Here is a 27,665-nt window from a genome sequence, read left to right as displayed (position 1 = left end):
TCCTCCATTCTAGATATCATATGGACTGAGACATGGATTATAATTAATTCTCTCCGTCCATTTGTTGTTTCCCGATTTCCGATTTATAATGATTGACTGATTGAACAAATCAAATCAGTCTTGGCTTGGCCAAGCACTCACATGTTTTATCGCTAAATCATCGAGGGGCCCACAGATATCGCTTTTATCCCGAAGGTAAAAGGAATGGATAAACTTTGACTCATATGGCTTGTTCTACTACTTGTTGAATCATACACAAAGGCACGTTTTATAACATTGAGTTACCAATGCGTTTTCGCACAATCAATGTATAACCATCTCATAGTAACAACTCATATGTCTAGGTTTGAAGAATATAAGATATTATCGTCTCATGATCACTCGTGATAAAATCCATGAAGTGATTCAAATGAGCGCGGGTTGAATCCAATACTCAGAACTTATGAGTACTCATGAATGTTGTAGCACCACTTTCTATGTCCCATACCTTGGACATCTACAATCCAGCTTCATGACAGCCTTGATTCATATCTACTTCCAACATATGACCGAATGTGGATAGTTTGAATAACTTAGTCATTCGAGAAAAATGGCCTAGTTATTCTGGAAGTCAAAACATGCAAAGTGAAACACAATAATAATCGAATCCAATATGGTCTCAGAACTTATGAATATAAATAAAACACCTTTTATTTATCACCATATTGATTACACAATATTCATTTCATAATGTTTCAGCTATCAACTTTATACTTGAATTAAAACAATAGTTGTCCCATGCTCCAAGTATGTACACTATGTTTTCTAAACACTAGTCATGACATACACCAAGTATGCACATTATGTTTGTCCAAACATTAGTTATGCCATACACCAAGTATGCACACTATGTTTGTCTATGATCTTTACTTTGCAAAATAGATCGATTTAACATAATTCCAATGATTCTCATTTCACCATCCCAAAGCCTTACCGCAAATGCAAGAATTCCAAATTCCTGCCATTTACCGAAATCTGTTAGATTTTAAACTTATATGCACTGATCCTCTTGTAATGATTATGCACAAAGTCACAAAGACTTGTCAACAGACATTACAGAGTATTCCAATGGAGATCAACACCATGGAAATATCCTTCTTGCATTAAGTTTTTCTAATCTTACATAGATTGAATAATTTCCACCTGTGGAAACATTTCCATATTCCCATTTTGACCATCACTTCTGAACAAGAGTTGCCTCTTTTCAGAATATGTCAATATGGTCCTTCTAAAATTAACACTATACTTCCAACTGTCCCTGAGCAACCAATCTTTGTTAAACCTTAGATTGTCCTCGACAATTGCTTAATCAAATTAGTCATATCCAATTCTAGACTTTTCCCCTCTTAATGCCCTGAGCATTTGGAAAATTTAGAAAGGATGAATATTACAGCACATGCAATCGATCCTATATCCGAAGCATATGGGACACGATTCATGATGTCTCACATAAATACATGATACTAGACCAGTCCTTTTGCTACAATATTTCTATTTTCCAAGTTCTCATAATTCAGAATATGAAAAGGGATGTCGTAATCATAATCGAATTTTAGAACGCAAATAATGGACCCATATATAGAATTTCCTTATGTTGAGCCATTCCAACACAAAATTCATATATATCCTTGACTAAATATTGATTAAAGCCTCAATCTAAGCTTTTAGAATTGAAATGAAGTATAATTTCCTCTCCCTTAATTATAGCAAAACAACTTTTCAACCCCTGCAACTTCACGGATTGAAACTTTTTGTTTTCTATAATTAACATTGCTAACTTGCAATACTTATCATAATTATCATGCTCCCACTAACATGATGATTATTAGCATAACACTTATGCTCCCACTATCTTTGACATGTATCCAGAAAACAACTGGATTTCTAGAAGTCAATACTTTTTTTGACTTTCTTACCAAAGTTCAGATTTCTAATACGAGATTGTTTTGATAAGACTTTATCAAAATCATACACCTTATCTTAGATAGCTCACAGGTGTGTCTAAACAATTTTAGAACTATGAAAAGGGATGTCGTAATCATAGTCTCGATTGTTTAGACTTTTTCCATTTCTCACAAGTCCATGTTAGTGTGTCGGTTAACCACACATGCTCCACTAACGACTTTGAGAATGCAAATATCACAATTTCTATCTTACTTAAAATCTACTTGGTGGAAGTGTTTCCTCACCATCATTTTCATGAATCAGAGAGAAACCTTATGACCCTTAGATTTTATGGTGTATGTGTTCTTATCCAAGTGAATTTGTCAAAACCATAATCACAAGACTAGGTTAGTGACAAATCCAAACTCATATTGACTGCACTTGTGCAATCTTCTTTCCACCGGGCAGTACAAGGGTCTGTCATTGCTTCCAAGTAGTTATGCAAACAATTGAGAACATGTAGAACTCAAATGTATAGCCTACTTTAACTGGAATAGGGCACATAAATGTCAACATGATAGGTTATAAACCTCTAGTCGTGCGCAAGTGATGAAACACAGGTTTTTTATTCTTGATTAGACTCTTTCAATATCTTTTAGACTCCCACTTTCCTCTTGAAATATAAGACTCTCTTGCCAAGTATTCAAGAGATAGTGTGGATTCTTATCAAGAAAAACACTTGGCCTTAGTTGGTCTTTGTTTTATCCAAAACATCACAACTTACCAATTTCAAATGTATAAGAGTAGGACACATTCTACTCTTACATTTGAAAAGTGTTAGTAATGTCACTCAAATTACAATCCTGGAGTATGACTCTAAGAATTGTTTTTGGAACGAAGTATGACTCATCTTCTTGATTTAACCAATTCAGCAATTCTTGATTCATGTTCTTAGCCATACGAAATCCATCTTCGCGATCAGAATCAGCATATACTTCCTTTAAGTTTCTTCACTTTTCTTTGATTCTTAAAACATCAACATGTGACCCAGTCACATCATGTAATAAGAGTCTCAAAATAGAAACTTAACATAGTTAGATAGTGAATTTTACCAGTCAAACTTCTTGACTTGATCAACCTTGTGATCTTTCAGGTTAATAGGCAGCTTCGCAATAAATTCCCCTTCCTTTGGCAAGAGAAACATATGGACTCTTTGGGAATGGTACATGAGACTGTCGCATACTTAGCTTTTTCTCTTTACCATTTGGTCAACCGAGTTGACTGTGGCCGATCCCTTTCCATTGGGAAGAGAAAGCCTTTTCTAGATATCCAATGTTACCATTGTCAATGTCCATTTAAGGTTTGGGAAGTTGATCTTCTTAATCAAACTTGCTTTACTAGTCCTCCAAATCATTGCTGATTCAGCAGCACCAAGCAAATAGATAAGATCATTTAAGGGTCATGTCATAGTCTTTTTCATAGTAGTCCCAAAGGAACTCACTATGTGACTTAGAAAGTGATTGAACATCCAACTTTCTTAAGACTTTGACACCCAAATCTCCTGGCTTGTCAATATGTGACTTCATCTCCAAGATGCGAGCACACATAGACCTTGCTTGCCAATAGGACTTGAGTGACCTTGAACTTGTGAGTTAGGAAGAACAATTGGAGGAGGTGGAGGAAGTGAAGTTCCAAGAGATTTGGGAAGATCATAGATGTCTGAACTAGACATCTTTTGGGAGATCTTCAAGATAGTTGATCTAAAGTCCTTAATATAACACCCAATATGAAATATTAAGGCTAGGACCCAACACAATATTTTATAACTTGGAAGAGGGATGTCGTAATCCAGGCTATAAAATATTTGAAGGTAGGTGAATGACGATTCACCAATTTCCACCATGAAAAACGAAATAATTTAATTAGGTTTTACTTGGATTTGAAACTCCTAGATCTTTTGAGATTTATTGAACTTTTCAATGGCATGTTTCAATCTCGATTGTGCCGTTTCAGGTTTTGTGACTGGGATACCGAGGATCACAAAACAAGGTGTGAAGTAACCATGCAAATTACTTGGTACTCTTATATGTTTATCACTCAACCGATGTGCCGGTTAAACACACACGCTCCACCGGCCTATGATAAACTTTAAGAAAACCTTTGCCTACTTTGTTAAAAACCAGTTAGTGTTCCGGTTAACAACACACGCTCCACTAACAGCTCAAAAAAAGTGCAAAGTGTAATTTCATGGATTAGCACCTTATTTTCATTTTTCCTAAGTAACTAAGATTGGGAATTTATAAGTGTTTAGTTACTAAGTATTTATCATTATACTTATAATGAAGGTAGAATTATAGTTCTTGTCCTACCCATTCGGCTAATGACCCTCCACCAGTCAAGGAAGCGATGGGTGAGAGTGGACACCCATTAAACTGCCATTTTATAGGCGGTAACCTTATAGACCGGCTTCGTGAACGATGCCTACTAATGGTAAGACGACTTGCTCTTATACATATATATATATATATATATATATATATATATATATATATATATATATATATATATATATATTATTAACTTATAATACTATAAAGTATATGGGTTGAATCTTAACTTTTAAAATCCTAAGGGCTTAATTTGGAATTAAAGTATTCATGAAAGAAAACTTTTCAAATTCCAAAACTTGAGGGCAAGTTTTGAACTATTCAAAAACTTTTCAATTCCATAACTTATGTGTTTAAAGTAGTTTTAATTCAAAAAACTCTTCAAGTTCCATAACTTGAGGGCAAGTTATGGAAGACTTTAAACTATTAAAAGAATATGACATTTCTTTATTCATAACCTATGGGAATATTTATGAGTTTTATGAATCTTAAATGTGAATTTTCATATAACTTGAGGACAAGTTACAAAAACACATTTTAGAACCAACTCTTAGATTAATTTGGATTGAAAACTACTATTTCACATAACCTTTCTATTAATCTAAGCAACTCATAAGAACAAGATAATTTAATCAAACTTTTTCATGTAATTTGCCTAACCATAAAACTAATACAAAACATGAATCTATTGACAATTATCTTTGAAATTGGATTAGCATGAACATTACCACATCAAAAACAGGTTTATAAGTTGAAAAACAGCTTAGGGTAATGTTCCTAGTCCAATTCCAGCCAAAACAGTCGAAGATATGCTGTCTGCGGGTCCAACTCGTCGAGTGCATGAACCAACTCGGCGAGTTGGATGAATTTAGCCTTGGAATCGTCGAGTCCCTTCATGGACTCGGCGAGTCTGCTGTTCAGACAGCAACAAACTTCGTTTTTTCAGCCAATTTTGCAACTATAACAAGAAAACAAGCCTAGGCTCTGATACCACTGTTGGGTTTTGAGCATTCTAACACTCCTAAGTGTACATGCAACCCTAAATACCTTGGATCTATGTTTTCTCTATTATACATGCAAATATGAATATTCCAAGGTATTACCCTATCTAGCATACAATCTTTGATACTTGGGTAATAAAACAGGTTAGAAGACATACCTTTTTATGTAGCTTGATTCCTTGAAGCTTAAGAGCCGAGTGCCCCAAGTGTGACACCTCAAATGGTTCACACAACATTAAATGCACTTGGAATAACTTAGAGAGAAATGATACACTTCATGAATTCGGCTAGCCCTCACCATACACACATAGTCTTCTCATGGTTCTCATAGTCTCGATTTTGACAAGAATAAGATGCTTACATAGTGTGTCATAATTAGGGTTACACCATGTAAACCCTAATTGTCATGGCCTTTCATTTCCATGACCCATGGGTACAAAACACCATGGAGCATCCTATGGGTTTTAGCCCAACTTGATAATCCATGGAGCATTAGCCCACTATACAAGTATGGATGATTTACACAATCAACCCATATAGTTAATTAGTGTCCTTTTGATCACTTAATTAATTCCAAATTAATTCTTGATCAATACTAATTAAATAATCTTATTAATCTATTAGAACTTATAATATATTACCAAACCTTAAGTGTTATTTCTCTCATTTTAGTTTATCCAAATGCATGATGCCATACAACCTAAATGGACCATGCCAACCGGGTTAAGTACATACCAAATATAGTTATGAACTTAGACACTAATCCAATAGTCTACCACTTGGATAAGTCTAAAACTATTATTGAGTATGACTTCAAAAACCGACTGGCAATCGTAGCTCTTTAAGCCACTGTCGAACTCTGACGTTGTAACTGAACTCTGATCTTGTCAATGACTTGTCCATTAGATAAGGGATCATATATTCCTCCATTCTAGATATCATATGGACTGAGACATGGATTATAAATCATTCTCTCCGTCCATTTGTTGTTTCCCGATTTCCGATTTATAATGATTGACTGATTAAACAAATCAAATCAGTCTTGGCTTGGCCAAGCACTCACATGTTTTATCGCTAAATCATCGAGGGGCCCACAGATATCGCTTTTATCCCGAAGGTAAAAGGAATGGATAAACTTTTACTCATATGGCTTGTTCTACTACTTGTTGAATCATACACAAAGGCACGTTTTATAACATTGAGTTACCAATGCGTTTTCGCACAATCAATGTATAACCATCTCATAGTAACAACTCATATGTCTAGGTTTGAAGAATATAAGATATTATCGTCTCATGATCACTCGTGATAAAATCCATGAAGTGATTCAAATGAGCGCGGGTTGAATCCAATACTCAGAACTTATGAGTACTCATGAATGTTGTAGCACCACTTTCTATGTCCCATACCTTGGACATCTACTATCCAGCTTCATGACAGCCTTGATTCATATCTACTTCCAACATATGACCGACTGTGGATAGTTTGAATAACTTAGTCATTCGAGAAAAACGGCCTAGTTATTCTGGAAGTCAAAACATGCAAAGTGAAACACAATAATAATCGAATCCAATATGGTCTCAGAACTTATGAATATAAATAAAACACCTTTTATTTATCACCATATTGATTACACAATATTCATTTCATAATGTTTCAGCTATCAACTTTATACTTGAATTAAAACAATAGTTGTCCCATGCTCCAAGTATGTACACTATGTTTTCTAAACACTAGTCATGACATACACCAAGTATGCACATTATGTTTGTCCAAACATTAGTTATGCCATACACCAAGTATGCACACTATGTTTGTCTGTGATCTTTACTTTGCGAAATAGATCGATTTAACATAATTCCAATGATTCTCATTTCACCATCCCAAAGCCTTACCGCAAATGCAAGAATTCCAAATTCCTGCCATTTACCGAAATCTGTTAGATTTTAAACTTATATGCACTGATCCTCTTGTAATGATTATGCACAAAGTCACAAAGACTTGTCAACAGACATTACAGAGTATTCCAATGGAGATCAACACCATGGAAATATCCTTCTTGCATTAAGTTTTTCTAATCTTACATAGATTGAATAATTTCCACCTGTGGAAACATTTCCATATTCCCATTTTAACCATCACTTCTGAACAAGAGTTGCCTCTTTTCAGAATATGTCAATATGGTCCTTCTAAAATTAACACTATACTTCCAACTGTCCCTGAGCAACCAATCTTTGTTAAACCTTAGATTGTCCTCGACAATTGCTTAATCAAATTAGTCATATCCAATTCTAGACTTTTCCCCTCTTAATGCCCTGAGCATTTGGAAAATTTAGAAAGGATGAATATTACAGCACATGCAATCGATCCTATATTCGAAGCATATGGGACACGATTCATGATGTTTCACATAAATACATGATACTAGACCAGTCCTTTTGCTACAATATTTCTATTTTCCAAGTTCTCATAATTCAGAATATGAAAAGGGATGTCGTAATCATAATCGAATTTTAGAACGCAAATAATGGACCCATATATAGAATTTCATTATGTTGAGCCATTCCAACACAAAATTCATATATATCCTTGACTAAAGATGATTAAAGCCTCAATCTAAGCTTTTAGAATTGAAATGAAGTATAATTTCCTCTCCCTTAATTATAGCAAAACAACTTTTCAACCCCTGCAACTTCACGGATTGAAACTTTTTGTTTTCTATAATTAACATTGCTAACTTGCAATACTTATCATAATTATCATGCTCCCACTAACATGATGATTATTAGCATAACACTTATGCTCCCACTATCTTTGACATGTATCCAGAAAACAGCTGGACTTCTAGAAGTCAATACTTTTTTTGACTTTCTTACCAAAGTTCAGATTTCTAATACGAGATTGTTTTGATAAGACTTTATCAAAATCATACACCTTATCTTAGATAGCTCACAGGTGTGTCTAAACAATTTTAGAACTATGAAAAGGGATGTCGTAATCATAGTCTCGATTGTTTAAACTTTTTCCATTTCTCACAAGTCCATGTTAGTGTGTCGATTAACCACACATGCTCCACTAACGACTTTGAGAATGCAAATATCACAATTTCTATCTTACTTAAAATCTACTTGGTGGAAGTGTTTCCTCACCATCATTTTCATGAATCAGAGAGAAACCTTATGACCCTTAGATTTTATGGTGTATGTGTTCTTATCCAAGTGAATTTGTCAAAACCATAATCACAAGACTAGGTTAGTGACAAATCCAAACTCATATTGACTGCACTTGTGCAATCTTCTTTCCACCGGGCAGTACAAGGGTCTGCCATTGCTTCCAAGTAGTTATGCAAACAATTGAGAACATGTAGAACTCAAATGTATAGCCTACTTTAACTGGAATAGGGCACATAAATGTCAACATGATAGGTTATAAACCTCTAGTCGTGCGCAAGTGATGAAACACAGGTTTTTTATTCTTGATTAGACTCTTTCAATATCTTTTAGACTCCCACTTTCCTCTTGAAATATAAGACTCTCTTGCCAAATATTCAAGAGATAGTGTGGATTCTTATCAAGAAAAACACTTGGCCTTAGTTGGTCTTTGTTTTATCCAAAACATCACAACTTACCAATTTCAAATGTATAAGAGTAGGACACATTCTACTCTTACATTTGAAAAGTGTTAGTAATGTCACTCAAATTACAATCCTGGAGTATGACTCTAAGAATTGTTTTTGGAACGAAGTATGACTCATCTTCTTGATTTAACCAATTCAGCAATTCTTGATTCATGTTCTTAGCCATAGGAAATCCATCTTCGCGATCAGAATCAGCATATACTTCCTTTAAGTTTCTTCACTTTTCTTTGATTCTTAAAACATCAACATGTGACCCAGTCACATCATGTAATAAGAATCTCAAAATAGAAACTTAACATAGTTAGATAGTGAATTTTACCAGTCAAACTTCTTGACTTGATCAACCTTGTGATCTTTCAGGTTAATAGGCAGCTTCGCAATAAATTCCCCTTCCTTTGGCAAGAGAAACATATGGACTCTTTGGGAATGGTACATGAGACTGTCGCATACTTAGCTTTTTCTCTTTACCATTTGGTCAACCGAGTTGACTGTGGCCGATCCCTTTCCATTGGGAAGAGAAAGCCTTTTCTAGATATCCAATGTTACCATTGTCAATGTCCATTTAAGGTTTGGGAAGTTGATCTTCTTAATCAAACTTGCTTTACTAGTCCTCCAAATCATTGCTGATTCAGCAGCACCAAGCAAATAGATAATATCATTTAAGGGTCATGTCATAGTCTTTTTCATAGTAGTCCCAAAGGAACTCACTATGTGACTTAGAAAGTGATTGAACATCCAACTTTCTTAAGACTTTGACACCCAAATCTCCTGGCTTGTCAATATGTGACTTCATAACCTATGGGAATATTTATGAGTTTTATGAATCTTAAATGTGACTTTTCATATAACTTGAGGACAAGTTAAAAAAACACATTTTAGAACCAACTCTTAGATTAATTTGGATTGAAAACTACTATTTCACATAACCTTTCTATTAATCTAAGCAACTCATAAGAACAAGATAATTTAATCAAACTTTTTCATGTAATTAGCCTAACCATAAAACTAATACAAAACATGAATCTATTGACAATTATCTTTGAAATTGGATTAGCATGAACATTACCACATCAAAAACAGGTTTATAAGTTGAAAAACAGCTTAGGGTAATGTTCCTAGTCCAATTCCAGCCAAAACAGTCGAAGATATGCTGTCTGCGGGTCCAACTCGTCGAGTGCATGAACCAACTCGGCGAGTTGGATGAATTTAGCCTTGGAATCGTCAAGTCCCTTCATGGACTCGGCGAGTCTGCTGTTCAGACAGCAACAAGCTTCGTTTTTTCAGCCAATTTTGCAAGTATAACAAGAAAACAAGCCTAGGCTCTGATACCACTGTTGGGTTTTGAGCATTCTAACACTCCTAAGTGTACATGCAACCCTAAATACCTTGGATCTATGTTTTCTCTATTATACATGCAAATATGAATATTCCAAGGTATTACCCTATCTAGCATACAATCTTTCATACTTGGGTAATCAAACAGGTTAGAAGACATACCTTTTTATGTAGCTTGATTCCTTGATGCTTAAGAGCCGAGTGCCCCAATTGTGACACCTCAAATGGTTCACACAACATCAAATGCACTTGGAATAACTTAGAGAGAAATGATATACTTCATGAAGTCGGCTAGCCCTCACCATACACACATAGTCTTCTCATGGTTCTCATGGTCCCGATTTTGACAAGAATAAGATGCTTATATAGTGTGTCACAATTAGGGTTACACCATGTAAACCCTAATTGTCATGGCCTTTCATTTCCATGATCCATGAGTACAAAAACATCATGGAGCATCTTATGGGTTTTAGCCCAACTTGATAATCCATGGAGCATTAGCCTACTATACAAGTATGGATGATTTACACAATCAACCCATATATTTAATTAGTCTCTTTTGATCACTTAATTAATTCCAAATTAATTCTTGATGAATACTAATTAAATAATCTTATTAATATATTAGAACTTATAATATATTACCAAACCTTAAGTGTTATTTCTCTCATTTTAGTCTATCCAAATGCATGATGCCATTAAACCCAAATGGACCATGCCAACCGGGTCAAGTACATACCAAATATAGTTATGGACTTAGACACTAATCCAACATGAGGTAGTCAGGGACTACCAGGCTTGACAGACATCATTGGAAGCCCGACTTCGGGTCGCCGAGCAGAACCTGGCTAGACTCCAGGGTACATCCACCTCGTTGTCAGTACCGCCAGACCCTTCTCGTCACAGCTAGTACCCGTTCACCTACTACCGTCATGATTTTCTTTTATGTACTACTCTATGTACTAGCGACTACATGATTACGTGATTACACTACTCATGGAGTCGTTACTCTGTCGGATTTTATTTCACTTCATGTATTGTATGCCTTATGTAGGCAAATTTTCATGTACTCAAAAGTTTATCATTAATGAAAACGGCTATATATGTTTTCTCATGATGTTGTTATCTGTTAAGTGTTCTATTACTATTATTACATGTTGATTTTATGTACCTACTTGCTTATACATGACCGAACCACCGACACTATTCTATAATCAAGAAATCGTGAAACTAAAATACACTGGATACACAACATCTTTCCGTTCCATGACAGAAAGATGCCTCGAAGACAGACACGCGGGAACCGCAACACAACACCACCACCACCGCCTCCACCAGAAATGGGCTCAACTGCATTTTCAAGCAGCAGTGTCAGCTGCAGTTATAGCAGCACTAGCTCATATTCACCACGGGAACAACGGTGGAGGTAATGGGCAAGGGGTCGGAAGTTCAAACCATGGGATGAACCAATGACCTACTAGAACCTGTACCTACAAAGACTTCACGAACGCCAAGCCCCGAACCTTCAACGGGACAGGAGGCGTGATAACTCTAAAAATGTGGTTAGAAAAGGTGGAATCGGTATTCGAGATCTGTGGATGTCCCGAGGAGTGCAAGGTGAAGTTTGCGGCTTTCACATTCGTCGATCAAGCTCTCTCTTGGTGGAATGGTCACGTGGAGGTCATGACACTCCCTGTAGCAAATGCTATGACATGGGAGGAGCTCAAGGAAATGCTGATGGCCGAGTACTGCCCAATGGGAGAAATCCAGAAGTTGCAGCAAGAACTGTGGAATCTCACAATCCAAAACTCTGACATTGATGCATACATCTCGAGGTTCAGTGAATTGTCACTCTTGTATCCAGGGATGATCACGTCTGAAGGGAAGAAAATTGAAAGATTCATTTGGGGATTGACCTCCCCAATTCAAGGAAATGTAAGCGCAGCAAACCCTGGAACGTATGACAGTGCTAAAAGGCTAGCCAAGAAGTTATACGACCATGGAAACAAGAAGGGTGCCAAAGCAGGAGAAGCTGAAGTTAGAAAGGAAAGTGATAACAAGAAAGGAAAGAACAACAACCAAAAAGGGAGAAAAAACCCAGAGTCATCAAAGAAGAAACAAACAGTAGCGGTCCACGTTGCTACTGCTCAGGTCACCTCAACACCACATGCTCCAGTCTCATCTACACAAACTACTCCCAGACAATACTCTGGGACCCTACCCAAGTGTAGCAAATGCAGTTTTCACCACCATGGAGAATGCAGGGAGATGCATTGCACGATTTGCAATCGAAAGGATAATATCGCAAGATACTGTAGAACTCAGCCTCAACAGAGCCAACGGACCAATAACAACAACAATCGCAACAACAATAACAACAACAACAATGCTGGGCCAGTTACACTTGATACGGGTGTGGAGAAACTGGTCATTTCAAACGCGCTTGCCCCAAAGCCAACAATCAGGGAGCAGGAGTGTCAGGAAGGGTGTTGACATTAGGTCAAGGTGAAGCAGTTCAGGACCCGACTGTTGTGACTGGTACGTTCCCACTTAACAACACTTACGCATGCATTTTATTCGATAGCGGAGTCGAGCGAAGCTTCATTAGTAACAAATATAAACACTTACTAAATCAACAACCCCAGAAGCTCAACGAAGCCTTCACGGTGAATATGGCTAATGGGAAAACCGAAACAACTAGAGATGTTTATGTAGGGTGCACCTTAACACTAAACAATCATTCATTTGAAATAGATTTGATGTCAGTAAACATTAGGATTTTTGATGTGATAATCAACATGGATTGGTTAAGCCCCTACCACGCTGATATTATGTGTCGCGAGAAGGCCGTTCGCCTTCACCTTCCCAACCACGAAACCCTAATAATCTATGGTGATAAACCTGACACCAATCTTCATCTCATCTCGTGCATCAAAGCGCAAAACTTTTTGCACAAGAAAAACTACGCATTCCTCGCTCATGTTGTGGATAAAGCCAAGGAAGAAGTGAACATTAAAGACATTCCAGTGGCATGCAACTTCGCGGATGTATTTCCATAAGACCTTCCGGGAATACCCCCAGAAAGGCAGGTCGAATTCCGAATCGACCTAATACCAGGAGCCACATCAATTGCCAAATCACCCTACCGGCTAGCTCCCCCGAAATATAGGAGTTATCCAGCCAACTAAGCGAGTTGTTAAGCAAAGGATTCATCAGACCAAGCTTCTCACCCTGGGGAGCACCAGTCTTGTTTGTCAAGAAAAAGGACGGATCTTTCAGAATGTGCATCGATTATAGGGAATTAAACAAACTCACTATCAAAAACCGATATCCACTCCCTCAGATTGACGATCTATTTGACCAGCTTCAAGGAGCTAGTTACTTCTCTAAAATAGATATAAGATCCGGTTATCATCAACTTCGAGTCCGAGAAGAGGACATTCCAAAAACTTACTTTCGAACTCGATACGGTCATTACGAATTTGTTGTGATGCCCTTCGGTTTAACAAATGCCCCCGCAGCATTTATGGACCTCATGAATCGAGTCTACCGTCCATTCCTTGATAATTTTGTGATCGTCTTCATCGATGACATTCTCATATACTCCCGAAGCAAGGAGGAGCATGGTCAACATCTCCGTCAAATCTTGGAAACCCTAAGAGCTGAAAGATTATATGCGAAGCTCTCCAAATGCGAGTTCTGGATCCGCAGTGTAAACTTTTTGGTCACCTAGTCAGCGAGGAAGGGATTCATGTAGATCTTTCCAAGATCAAGGCCATTGAAGGCTGGGCGATCCCGAAGACACCCACTGAAATCCGACAATTCTTAGGTCTCGCAGGATACTACCTTATCCAGAATTTTTCCAAGATAGCCAAACCCCTCACCACCTTGACACAAAAAGGTGTGTCTTTCAACTGGAAGGAAACGCAAGAAGCTGCCTTCCAAACCTTGAAGAGAGCCCTCTGTAGTGCCCCAGTGCTATCCTTACTAGAGGGAACCGAAGACTTCGTAGTCTACTGCGATACTTCGAACCAAGGATTAGGTTGTGTCCTCATGCATCGTGGAAATGTGATAGCTTACGCATCCAGGCAATTGAACACACATGAAGTAAATTACACCACCCATGATCTCGAGCTGGGAGTTGTGGTCTTCGCCCTAAATATTTGGAGGCACTACCTCTACGGTACGAGGTGCACCATCTTCACTGATCACAAAAGCCTCCAGCACATTCTAAACCAAAAAGAGCTGAACATGAGGCAGCGAAGGTGGGCTGAGCTGCTAAATGATTATGAATGCAAGATCAAGTACCACCCAGGCAAGGCTAACGTGGTAGCCGATGCCCTGAGCATGAAAGAATAATCAGGTCGCTGGGTGAAAACCTTATCAATAACCATCCACTCCCACCTAACCTCACAGATCAAGGGAGCCCAATCAGATGCATTGAAGCCGGAGAACGTCACGAATGAAACACTACGTGGGATGGATAAAAACTTTCAAGCCACGGAGGACGGAATTTACTACTTCGTTAATAGAATCTGTGTCCCTAAACTTGGGGGATTCAAAGAGTTAGTCATGAACGAAGCTCATAAAACGCGATATTACATCCATCTAGGTTCGGACAAGATGTACCTGGACATTAAGCAACATTATTGGTGGCCAAATATGAAGGCAGAGATCGCCACTTACATGGGCAAGTGTCTCACTTGTGACAAGGTGAAAGTGGAGTATCAAAAGCCCTCGGGACTATTACAACAGCCAGTAATACCTTAGTGGAAATGGGAAAGGATTACTATGGACTTCGTAACCAAATTACCTAAGACAGCAAACGGATTGGATGCTATCTAGGTAATTGTCGATAGATTGACCAAATCCACCCATTTCCTGCCAATAAAAGAATCGTACAAGATGGAAAGATTAACACGAATCTATATAAAAGAGATCGTGATACTTCAGGGGCTATCGGTATCTATTATCTCGGATCGTGATACTAGATTTACCTCACGGTTTTGGCAGGCACTCAGAAGGCTATGGGAACACAACTAGACATGAGCACTGCCTATCACCCTCAAACCGATGACTAGAGCGAACGAACTGTCCAAACAATCGAAGGCATGCTCCAAGCCTGTGTGATCGGTTTCGGCAACTCATGGGATACCCACTTGCCCTTGATTTAATTCTCGTATAATAACAGCTATCACACGAGTATAAGGGTTGCTCCTTTTGAGGCCTTATATGGTCGCAAATGCAGGTCGCCTCTCTGCTGGACTGAGGTGGGTGACACCCAGCTGGCAAAAGGGCAATCACCGAGTAGCACTCTTACAAGACCAGAAATCATTCGAGAAACTACAGAGAAGATAATCCAAATCAAAGACCGATTCCAAGCATCGTGTGACTGACAAAAGAGTTACGCTGAAAAACGACGAAAACCTCTGGAATTCCAAGTCAGAGATCGAGTGTTGTTAAAGGTCTCTCCCTGGAAAGGGATGATCCGTTTTGGGAAACGAGGAAAACTAAATCCGCGATACATCGGGCCGTTCGAGATTCTTGCCCGAATTGGTCTGGTGGCCTATCAGTTGCAGCTACCTTCGGAGCTCAGCAATGTACACCCCGTGTTCCACGTTTCGAACTTGAAAGAGTGCTTATCAGATGAAACCCTTGTCATTCCCCTAGAAGAGATCAAAATAAACAAGAATCTCATGTTCGTCGAAGAACCGGTCGAGATAATGGATAGGGAAGTGAACCGTACGAAGCAGAGTCATATTCCAATTGTGAAGGTTCGATGGAACACTAAGCATGGACCGGAATTCACATGGGAACGCGAAGACCAGATGAAGCAGAAGTAACCTCACTTATTCTCTCGTTCATGATCCTACCTTTCGAAAGAATTTCAAGACGAAATTCCCTCTAACGGGGGGATGATGTCACAACTAGCATTTTTTTGCTAGGAAACTCTGTCCTCATGTAAACATCAACTATCGTAAGACTTGTACTTGAAGTGGATATCATACTCTATGTTCAATCAAAATCATCCATTTGAATCAAAACTCCTGAGTGAAGTTCAAAAATCTAATACAATGCATCTCGTATACTTAAATATGGGTTAAAAACCCTAAATATTTCGGTTCAAATTTAATATGGACTAGGATCCTCTTATTGGGCCTAATGGACCAGTAAACCTTCTATTTGATGACTTTGGACCAATGAAACCCATTTGGGCTCTAGTTGGGCCCACATTCGTCAAACCATAGCAATTGGGCCAAGTTGGGCCTAAAATCACTCACTTATTTGTCACGGGGCATAATGGACCGTGAACCATTCGATTTAACCTTGATGGGCCGAGAACCCATCTCCTCATCTTAATTGGCTCGTGAACTTAATTGGGCCATGAACTCATTTGGGCCGTGAACCCATCCTTTCCCATTCACGGCCTACTTTAAAAAAACAAATTAGCAAAGGATATTAAGAGTTCCACCTCATGTTTACAAGATGGATTTCCAAGCCATTATCCAACAAACTTCCATACTAATCTCATGTCTCAATGCAACCATCACATCTCAACCTTTCTCCTCTCTTTCTCTCTTCTTATTCACGGCCATAGAGCCAAAAACCACCACCACCTTCATTTTACTCTCAAACTCACTCAAGCATTCCTCTCTAAGAACACTCAAAGAAACCTCTTCTATCCTTCCTAAAATTCGTGTGTACTTGTGTGTGTCTCAAGGAAAATCTCTTCAATTCATACTAGGTAAGATCATGTAAACTCAAATTTGTTTATTTCATTTTATGATAGATCCATCCTCATAAGCACATGTTTTCTTGATCCATTCTCTTAGGACTTCATAGATCTCGAAAATCTCCTCAAGGAAACATCTAGGGCCGAAATCTTCTTCAAACTCTTCATCAAACCGAGAACAACAATCCAAAGTGAGTTCATACCCCCTTTTTTCGATTTTTACTTTGTTTTGGGGGATAATACAAGTTGTTTTGTGTAGATCTATGTGAGTATGCATGATTTTGTGTGTTTTTCATGTTATATATGTGATTATGTGTTTAAACTCCATGAACTTAAGAGATCTACTAAAAGATGATGCTATTAGTTGAAACATAACACTCATTACAACTTATCTTACAAAGAAGTGGTTTTAAAATACATACAAGTTACTTGAAATTAAGCAAAATCGCATAAGAGGGCCAAAAGTGACAAAATCACCAAAAATGGGTATACTTTCTGTAACTCACGGTTAGTAGGGGTTGAAAAAGGATTTTTTTTGCTAAACATGGTTAATTTCGACATTTGAGAACTTACAAGGACTAAAAATGTAAACATTTGCATAAATGGGCCTTATTTGGGCTTCTCACGGCTTTGGGCCAAAATTTGTAACTTTTGGACTTTTGTGGGCTTAAATGTCATTTTCAACAAAGTTGTGTCAAAAATGTAAATTTTTTATAAAAGGGTTTAAAGATGTGAAATTATTAAAATTTGGGCCAAAAAGATGAAATTATCTAGGATGGGCCGAAAATACACATTTTTATAAAAATCAAGCCAAAAATGATATTTTTGACAAAGGCGAGTTAAAAATGTTATTTTTACAAAAAAAAAATGGGCCTTAATTGTAAATTTTTGGCTTAATGGGCCAAGAATGTCATTTTACAAAAAGGTGGACCTTTTATGTCATTTTGGTAAATAATTGAACCAAAACAAACAATAAAATAACAAACGGGTTAATTTTGTCAGTCTCATGTTATTGGGCCTTAGTGGCCCATTTATATGCTTGATAGGTCCTGAATACTCTTTATATGTTTATTGGGCTTTATTGACCCACTAACATGCTCGACGGACCTTGGATACTCCTTGCGTGCTATTTGGGCCTGTAAGTAACACACATGTGAAATGGGCCTTAGTTGTCCTTTTACATATTTTTTGGGCCCATATTATATAATCACATTCCTTTCGAGCCTTGAAATGACTTACATGTTTAGTGAGCCTTAGTTGTTCACTTACATGATTCATTGGGCCTGGAGTGTGCTTTATATGTTTCTCTTCGCGTAAATTTCGATTAAGGATCTAGTGAGACGTGTCGATTGACACCTATTGAGTGTACGATCGTAGCCTGTAGTTATAACCAGAGTCTCTTGGAGAGAGAGCGGGGATTTGTGTATAGATCTATACGTGGATGACACCCTACACCTGAGTTGTTCGCTACAGTTAGACTAAATCAATCTAAGGTGACGAAAACCTTATTCTATTTCCGTCGGCATCCATAAACACCAAGAAAGGCGAAATTGTCATTATCTACTATGGTTATAACGACTCACTTAGAGGAATTAACATTATAAATTTATGGGAAAACCATTCTCATTTCTCTTTGGATTACTCCGTAACTTACTCGCGCTGGTACGCAACCTCGGGGGTTGTTTTACCAACATTCTCTTTTACAAGACAACATCGGGTTGTCTGGGGGCATTCTCTTTACATTCACTTTACATTCTCTTCATTCTCTTTGGCATTCTAGTAAACAATAACACACATGCATTAATACAAGATCGGACAAAAACATACTAAACTGTTTTAAGAAAATATAGGATTTTCTTGTGACTACAAAGTTATACAAATCATTTTCTCAAACATGCTTATGAACTTACCAACATTTTTATGTTGGCCTTTTAAAATTAACTTATATTCTCAGGAAACCGTTGAAGCAGGTTGGGAAGAACAGACTAATGGATATTTTGTTATATTTTGTTTCATCATACTTTAACTATGTTGGCATGTAATATTCAAACACAATACTCGATGTAAACAATGTATGTTGTTATATTACACGTGTGATGATGATGATGTTATGTTTCAATTATATACTATGTGATGATACTACAAGGATAAAGTCACACCAAGCCCTCGGACGTTTCCGCCGTCTGGTTCGGGGGCGTGACATATATATATATATATATATATATATATATATATATATATATATATATATATATATATATATATATATATATATATATATATATATATATATATATATATATATATATATATATATATATATATATATATATATATATATATTCAAGATTGTAATAACGCTCGACGTTAGCTAGTCGATGGACTAGGGTGAAGCGATTAATCGGCTAGGCGGAGATTAATCGGGGACTATTAATTGCTAATTTGTTGAATTTTAAAAAATTAAATATGACTAATATCATATCAAAGTTCGTAAATACCACTAATATGATAACAAAATAGGTTAATATGATTAATACAACACTAATCATGCTTCAAATAGTTTCCATTGAGATAAAACTTCTTCAAAATGTGAAAATTTCATTGTTTTATAATGTTTCACTCATTATATATGCAAGGATTAATCGCTACGCGCCCTCTAATCGGTCGATTAGCGCCTAGGGATTAATCGAAGATTAATCGGGACCTAGTCGGGATTTTTATGACAGTGTGTATGTGTGTGTGTGTGTCTATATATATATATATATATATATATATATATATATATATATATATATATATATATATATATATATATATATATATATATATATATATATATATATATGGGTGACAAATCGGACAATCGTGTCGTGTTTTCGTTTGACACGACATGACACGAAAGATTTTATGTAACACAAACACGACATGATGTCATGTTTTTTTAACTAACATGAAAACAAACCTACTAAAAAACAATATACACGACACGACAAAGATAACATAAAATAACAATTAGTTTTGTTAATTAATACTTAATCATACAAAACATGACAAACCCGAAATACAAGAGACAAATGTTAAATTGTGTCAATTTCGTGTCAAATTTTGAATACAAGCATGACACGTGACATCATGGTTTTTGCACTTGACATGAACACATGAACACGAATTGAGTTTCAGTTTTGTCCCAATTTCATTTTATGTCGTGTATTTTGTCGTTTCATATCATCAATTACCACCCTATATATATATATATATATATATATATATATATATATATATATATATATATATATATATATATATATATATATATATATATATATATATATAGTCCGGATTTGTTGCGAACCCATGTTTTCCGCAAACTCCGCGAATATTTTTCGCGTGAGTTTTTTTCTCTAAAATAAATGCATATATGCATAAACATGGGAAGTGCATATTTTCTTAAAAAACAACTTTCATGTGCGCAAATTTTTTTGTTAATGTATTTCAATATGACCGACTTAGTGTCTTAGGTCATTTTAAAAAAAAATTACACAATAAAGTGTGCAAAGTTCGAAGGAAAATATAGGTTCACAAGATCTCTCTCTCTCTCTCTCAATATATATATATATATATATATATATATATATATATATATATATATATATATATTCAATTGAAAAAATAAAAAAGGTCGAGAATGGGGGAATCATTCTCAGCCATTCATTTATTTGTGCCGCAAAAGTCTCCATTGTACCAGCGAAAATGGGAAAGGAATACACGTGTATTTGCCAAGAAAACATGTTTCCTTAAACTAATCATCACCTTAATATATATAGAAAAACATAGTTTTTTTTGTTTTATTAATTTTTAAAGAGCTATATTTATCGAAAAATGATTTTACGTATATCAAAATTCATAAGTTTTTATTCTTTATAAATAGGCATCGATATTGATATAGTTTTAATATAAAATAATTTTTTTATAGTTTCAGCTATCGTTATTGATAAGTGAATAAAAATGCATACGATTTTACTACAGTACATTCGTTGTTCACTTATAAATAAAAAATATGTTTAATTTTTTTTACAGTTTAAGTATTATCCATATATGAATATTACATATAATAATCTTTTTACAGTTTACATCAACTATCGTCAAATGTTATATTCACATATAAATAAAACGTGTATTAGCTTTTCCTCACACGTTGTATTCATATACGAAGAACACATTTATTATAATTTTGTTACAGTTCATTTGTTATTCATATATGAATAAGTAGTTCAAATTTTCAATACACTTCGTATTTTATTAACATATTATTTATTGATATATGAATAACAAATTAACTGTTTCAAAATTATAATAAATGTTTTATTCATATATGAATATAACATGTGACGAAATATAATATACAAAAATACATTTTACGTATGAAAACTTTATTACGTGTTATATTTATATATGAACGATACTTAAATTGTAAAAAAGTTAAGCCTACGTTTTATTCATAACTGAATAACGAATCTACTGTAATAAAAATCTGATTTATTTTTATTCACTTATGAATAACGAGAGCTGAAACTCTAAAAAAAAAAAAAATTATTTTATCTTAAAACTATATCAATATGAATGTCTATTTATAAAGAATAAAAATGTAACACCCATAAAATTTAAACCAATTTAAAACTTTTTAAACAATCCAAAAACCATTAGTTATTACAAAACTTGTTTTCAAAAGGTATAATATTAGAGTATCCCAAAAACATAAACATAAATATGAGGAGCTGTACGATCACGCCTTCGCCTTGTCGCGATCCCCTGATGTACCTGAAACAATAAACTGAAACTGTAAGCCCGAGGCTTAGTGAGTTCCCCAAAATACCGATACACTGCACATAATACATATACAAATAACAGCATGTACTGGGTCCACAGTTTTACAGACTGGAATACCCTTGGGCCCACAGTGTGAGTCTGGATTGCCTACCGGGCCCACACCTCACATCTGGATTGCCACCGAGCCCACAGTACGAGTCTGGATTGCCTACCGGGCCCATAGCTCGTATCTGGAATGCTCCTAGCGTTTGTTGGCCACCGCACGAAGCAATACATCCTCAACCCATCCCACATAACATATCAACATATAACATAACTACTGAGCATGCAGATAATCATATAACAACAAGGTAGTCCTATAGATCTACCTAACTGGCATAACCACTAGCATGCAACACTAACTCATACTCAACATTCTAACACTGCTAGGATAACATCTCCAATGGGCCGGCATTGGTGCCTTAGACCCCTTTGTATAGTGAGGTAACTCACCTCGCAAGTAGTGCTGAAACACTGTAATTCTCTGACTGCTGTCTCACCAGGAATCCCGAACTGTCACATAATAATAAATACTAGGTTAATACCCAACATTACTCCCTTGACTAAGTTTCCTCATAACTCATTAAGTCCATTCCCTTTTGTTGGCCAAAGTCCCATACCAAGCCCTCAACTTGGAAGTCCATATACATAGGTCAACTATTGGCCCAATTTACTAAATTTTGCCCAATCTCCTTATTGGGCCTAAACCCATGATCCACTACCACTAGCTGACCCATAACATCTTATTTACTAAGTTCAGCAAAGGCCCAAGTCCCTTTAGTCCATAAACAACCCAATACCCGAAGCCCAAATGTCAATGGCCCAACAGAGGACGTACGCGGGGCGTGCTCCTCTGGTACGCGGGGTGTACGCGACCCGATGTTGACCACCATCGGGGTGGTTGACCCAGTACGCTAGGCGTACTGGATTTACGCTGGGCGTACTCCATAATTGGCCAAAACCTTATTAAGTGCTTAATGGCTTAAGCACTTAAGTCCTAATCTCAGATCCAGAGGCCTAACATGCCCAGGGTCCATAAAGTCACGAACTTTATCACTTTGGACGTCCATAAATTCCTAAATGCTTGGTCTTAATTCATTAAGACCTTATTTCTCTTGTATGGGACACCTACAGCCTATGGGACCTTATTTTTATCACTCAAGGTCCCTTCAAGAGCCTGAAAGGACAGCTCATTTCGTCCACAACACAACATGCACCAATTTATGGCTTTTGGGACAAGAAATGCTTCTAATAAAGTAAAATGAGGAGATCTAAGCATATATGCATAAAGTTTGGAACTTTATACCTTCTGGAGCTTCTTGAGCACAAACTATCTTCAGATCTATGAACTTGATCTTGTTCTCCAACACTTGGATGCAATGCCTTCCTCTTGAAACACTCTAAAACACACCAAATAAGCTTACACCCACAAGGAAGAGCTAGGGTTTTGGGGAGGACGAATGTAGGCAGTGGAGGCTGAGGATAATCAGAGTAAATGATCCATAAGGGTGTTTATATAGTCCCAAAACCCTAAATATTAGGGTTTTCTCCTGACATGAGTACGCTCAGCGTACATGAGTGTACGGCCACCGTACTAGGGCGCGCCTAGTACGCTCAGCGTACCCTTATGTACGCTCAGCGTACTCCTCCCTGACTTAAAGTTGCAACTTTAGTACTTATACGCCTCATGGCCCAACTCAACCAACTCCAGGGACTACAATGGCAATTAAATAAAGAGAAGGGATTCGAAATATACCGACGAAGTTCGGGATGTTACAATTCTCCCCCACTTGACTTAGACTTCGTCCCCGAAGTCTGCTGCAGCAAATAGATCCAGGTAATGCTCCCGCATCTCGGACTCGGGCTCCCAAGTCCACTCGGATCCTCTCCGATGTTCCCACTGTACCTTTACCAAAGGTATCTCCTTATTCCGTAGAACGTTCATCTTCCTCTCCAGAATGGCCACGGGCCTCTCCACATAATTTAGGCGCTCGTCGACCTGAATATCATCCAACGGTACTATTGCCTCCTGATCCATAATGCATTTTCGCAACTGCGAAACGTGAAATGTGTTGTGTATCTAACGGAGTTCCTCCGGAAGATCTAATCTGTATGCAACCTTGCCAACCCTGGCGATAACCCGAAATGGTTCGATGTATCGGGGACACAACTTTTCCCTCTTCCTGAAGCGAATCACACCCTTCCAGGGTGAAACCTTTAGTAGCACCATGTCACCTACCTGGAACTCCAACTCAGATCGGCGTCTGTCGGCGTAACTCTTCTGCCAACTCTGAGCGGTCTGTAGTCGCTGTCTAATCTGCTGAATCTTCTCAGTAGTTTGCAAAACTACCTCTGTCCGTCCCATCACTCTGTGGCCAACCTCTCCCCAACAAACCGGGGTGCGACATCTCCGCCCGTACAACAGCTCGAAAGGCGGAGCGCCAATGCTGGAATGGTAGCTGTTGTTGTAGGCGAACTCTGCAAGGGGTAGGTGGGAATCCCAACTCCCACCGAAGTAAATAACACAAGCCTTCAACATGTCCTCGAGGGTCTGTATGGTCCGCTCGCTCTGACCATCGGTCTGCGGATGGAATGATGTACTAAAGTGCAGTCGCGTGCCCAATTCCTCGTGGAACTTCTGCCAGAAACGGGAGGTAAACCTAAAATCCCGGTCGGAGAAGATGGAGACCGGAACCCCATGGCGAGCCACGATCTCACGGACATACACGTCGGCCAACTTCTCGGCCGATGAACTCTTCCGTATGGCCAAGAAATAGGCACTCTTGGTCAATCGATCCACGATGACCCATATAGCATCAAACCCCTTCATCGTTCTCGGCAACTTGGTAATAAAATCCATCATGATCTGCTCCCATTTCCACATGGGGATCTCCAGGGGCTGTAGCTTGCCATGCGGCCTCTGATGCTCGGCCTTGACCATCCTACAGGTCAAGCACCTCTCGAAGTACCAAGCGATTTCTTGCTTCATGCACGGCCACCAGTAGCTCAAACTCAAATTCCGGTACATTTTGGTGGCCCCCGGGTGAATAGAGAAATGAGACTTATGAGCCTCCTCCATGACTGTCTTTCTGACCCCACCAAACATCGGAACCCATACCCGACCGCATCGAGTTAATAATCCTCGGCTATCCTGCACAAACCGGGTGTTTTCACCCCTGATCCTCTCCAGCTTCCAATTCTCTGGCCGCATGCCCTCAGCCTGAGCATCTCTGATCAGACTCACAAGTAGAGAATCCACCGCTATCCTCATACATCTCGCTGGGGTGGAAGACCCAGCTGACTTGCGTCTCAAGGCATCCGCAACCACATTCGCTTTACCAGGGTGGTAAAGGATCTCGCAATCGTAGTCCTTGACTACATCCAGCCACCTGCGCTGCCTCATGTTCAGGTTTGGCTGATCCATGATATGTCTCAAGCTCTTGCGATCCATGTAAATGGTACAACAGACCCCATATAGGTAATGTCTCCATATCTTGAAAGCGAACACCACCGCTCCCAGCTCTAAATCATGCGTAGGGTATCTCGTCTCATGCGGATTTCCTCGTCAGACGCGTGAGGGGTACTACAATCTTGGAGAAATCCTGTATGAATCTCCGGTGGTACCCTGCCAATCTCAGAAAACACCTGATATCTGAGGGAGATTTTGGAACCTCCCAATGCATGACTGCCTCGATTTTGGCCGGGTCGACCAAAATCCCATCCTGGTTAACGAGGTGCCCGAGGAACTTGGCATAAAGCCGCTCTCGTCTCAGAACTCCCAACAACTCCCTGAGATGCTCCTCGTGCTGCTCTCGAGTCTTGGAATACACCAATATATCATCTATAAACACGATGACCGAGCGATCCAGCATCGGTCTGCAGACCCGATTCATCAGGTCCATAAATATTGTCAGCGCATTGGTGAGCCCAAACGGCATAACCACGAACTCGTAATGACCATAACGAGTCCGGAACGCGGTCTTCTCCATTTCCTCCTCTCTGACCCAGACCTGATGATACCCCAACCTCAAATCTATCTTGGAGAACCAAGATGCCCCCTGTAACTGATCAAAGAGGTCGTCTATCCTCAGAAGTGGATAACGGTTTTTCACCGTCAACTTGTTCAACTCCCTATAATCAATGCACATCCAGTGCGAGCCGTCCTTCTTCCTGACGAAGAGGATCGGTGATCCCCATGGAGAACTGCTCGGACGAATGAACTGCTTTCCCAGCAGCTCCTGCAGCTGTGATGACAGCTCCTACATCTCTGGTGGTGCCAACCGGTACGACGCCTTGGCGATAGGGGCCGCACCTGGCACTACGTCGATCCTGAACTCGACCTGTCTCTCCGGAGGTACTCCGGGTAACTCCTCCGGGAACACATCAGTAAACTCCCTGACTACCGGAACCTCTGAAACTGAAACCTGTTCTCTGGTCCACGTATCTACCACGTACGCTAGATAACCCGCACATCCGTGCTGAATGTACTGCCGAGCCCTAGCAGCTGAACAGAACCATGAACCCAACCTGGTGCCCTCGCCATAAACAATCAGTTCTCCCCCACTTGGGGTTCGAACTATGACTCGCTGACCCTCGCAATCTATCATGGCACCAAAACGGCTAAGCCAATCCATTCCTACGATCACTCACACCTCCCCCATGGGAATCGATATCAAATCTATCGGAAAGGACACTCCGAAGATCTCCAACTCGCATCCTCGGTATATCGAAGAAGCAGAAACTTCGTGTTCGTTGGCGATAGAGACTCACAACGGACACTCTAGCTCGCCCACTGGCACATCAAACTCCCTACTAAAAGTCTGCGATACGAAAGATCGACTCGCCCCCGAGTCAAATAAAACCAAAGCAGGCAAGGAGTTCACTAAAAACGTACCTAATCACAGGTACAACGGATAAGCATAAAACGGATATAATAAATGAGATAAAGGATAGCATCATACCAGCAACCACATCTGGTGCTGCTCTGGCCTCCTTTGCTGTAAGCTGGAAGGCACGCCCCTGAGCCTTCGGAGGCTCTGCCTTAGCTGGCCTCCCATCTGCAATCCTCAAGGTAGCTGGAGCGGGAGTATGTGCCGGCTTAGCGACAAGCAATGGAAAATTGGCCTTGATATGGCCAACCTGATCACAGTGATAACACACCCTCATACTCTGAACTGGGGCAGGCTGGCGACAATCCTTCGCATAATTCCCCTCCTTTCCACACTTGTGGCACCCACTACCAACTCGACAAACCCCAGAATGACCCTTACCGCACTTTCCACAAGTGCGGCTCTGCTGGCTCCCAACCCTAGAATCAGCGGTCTTACACCGCTTTGGCGCCGACTGAGACTGTATCAGGGCCTGTCGATGCTCCCTCATCTGCATCTCAATCTCCAACTCATGCCGCCTAGCGGCCTCCTGTAACTCCAGTAGAGTATCGCATCGTTGTGTGGCAACTAACTGACGAATGTCAGTCTTGAGCATGCTCAGATAACGTGTCATCTGAGCCTGCTCCAATGCAAACTACGGGTAGAACATCGCCCTCTCCGTGAACACCCGGGTGATCTCCGACACTGACTGTCACACCCCAAAACCGGAACGGTGGAAATGTTCTGGGGTGGAGGACGTCATGCGTAGTATCACAACAATTGTATCATAACAATCATAGTAAACACAACCAAACATTGAATACATGTATGAAAAAGGTTTACATATGTTTAAGTCTTGTTCAAATACATCATAACTGTAAGTAAATATAAAGACCTGACTTTGTTGCTCCGACT

This window comes from Lactuca virosa, chromosome 3 (genome assembly GCF_052849685.1).
Source record: "Lactuca virosa cultivar CGN04683 chromosome 3, Lactuca_virosa_CGN04683_v6, whole genome shotgun sequence".
NCBI lineage: Eukaryota > Viridiplantae > Streptophyta > Magnoliopsida > Asterales > Asteraceae > Lactuca > Lactuca virosa.
Note: the sequence above shows the minus strand (reverse complement) of the source record.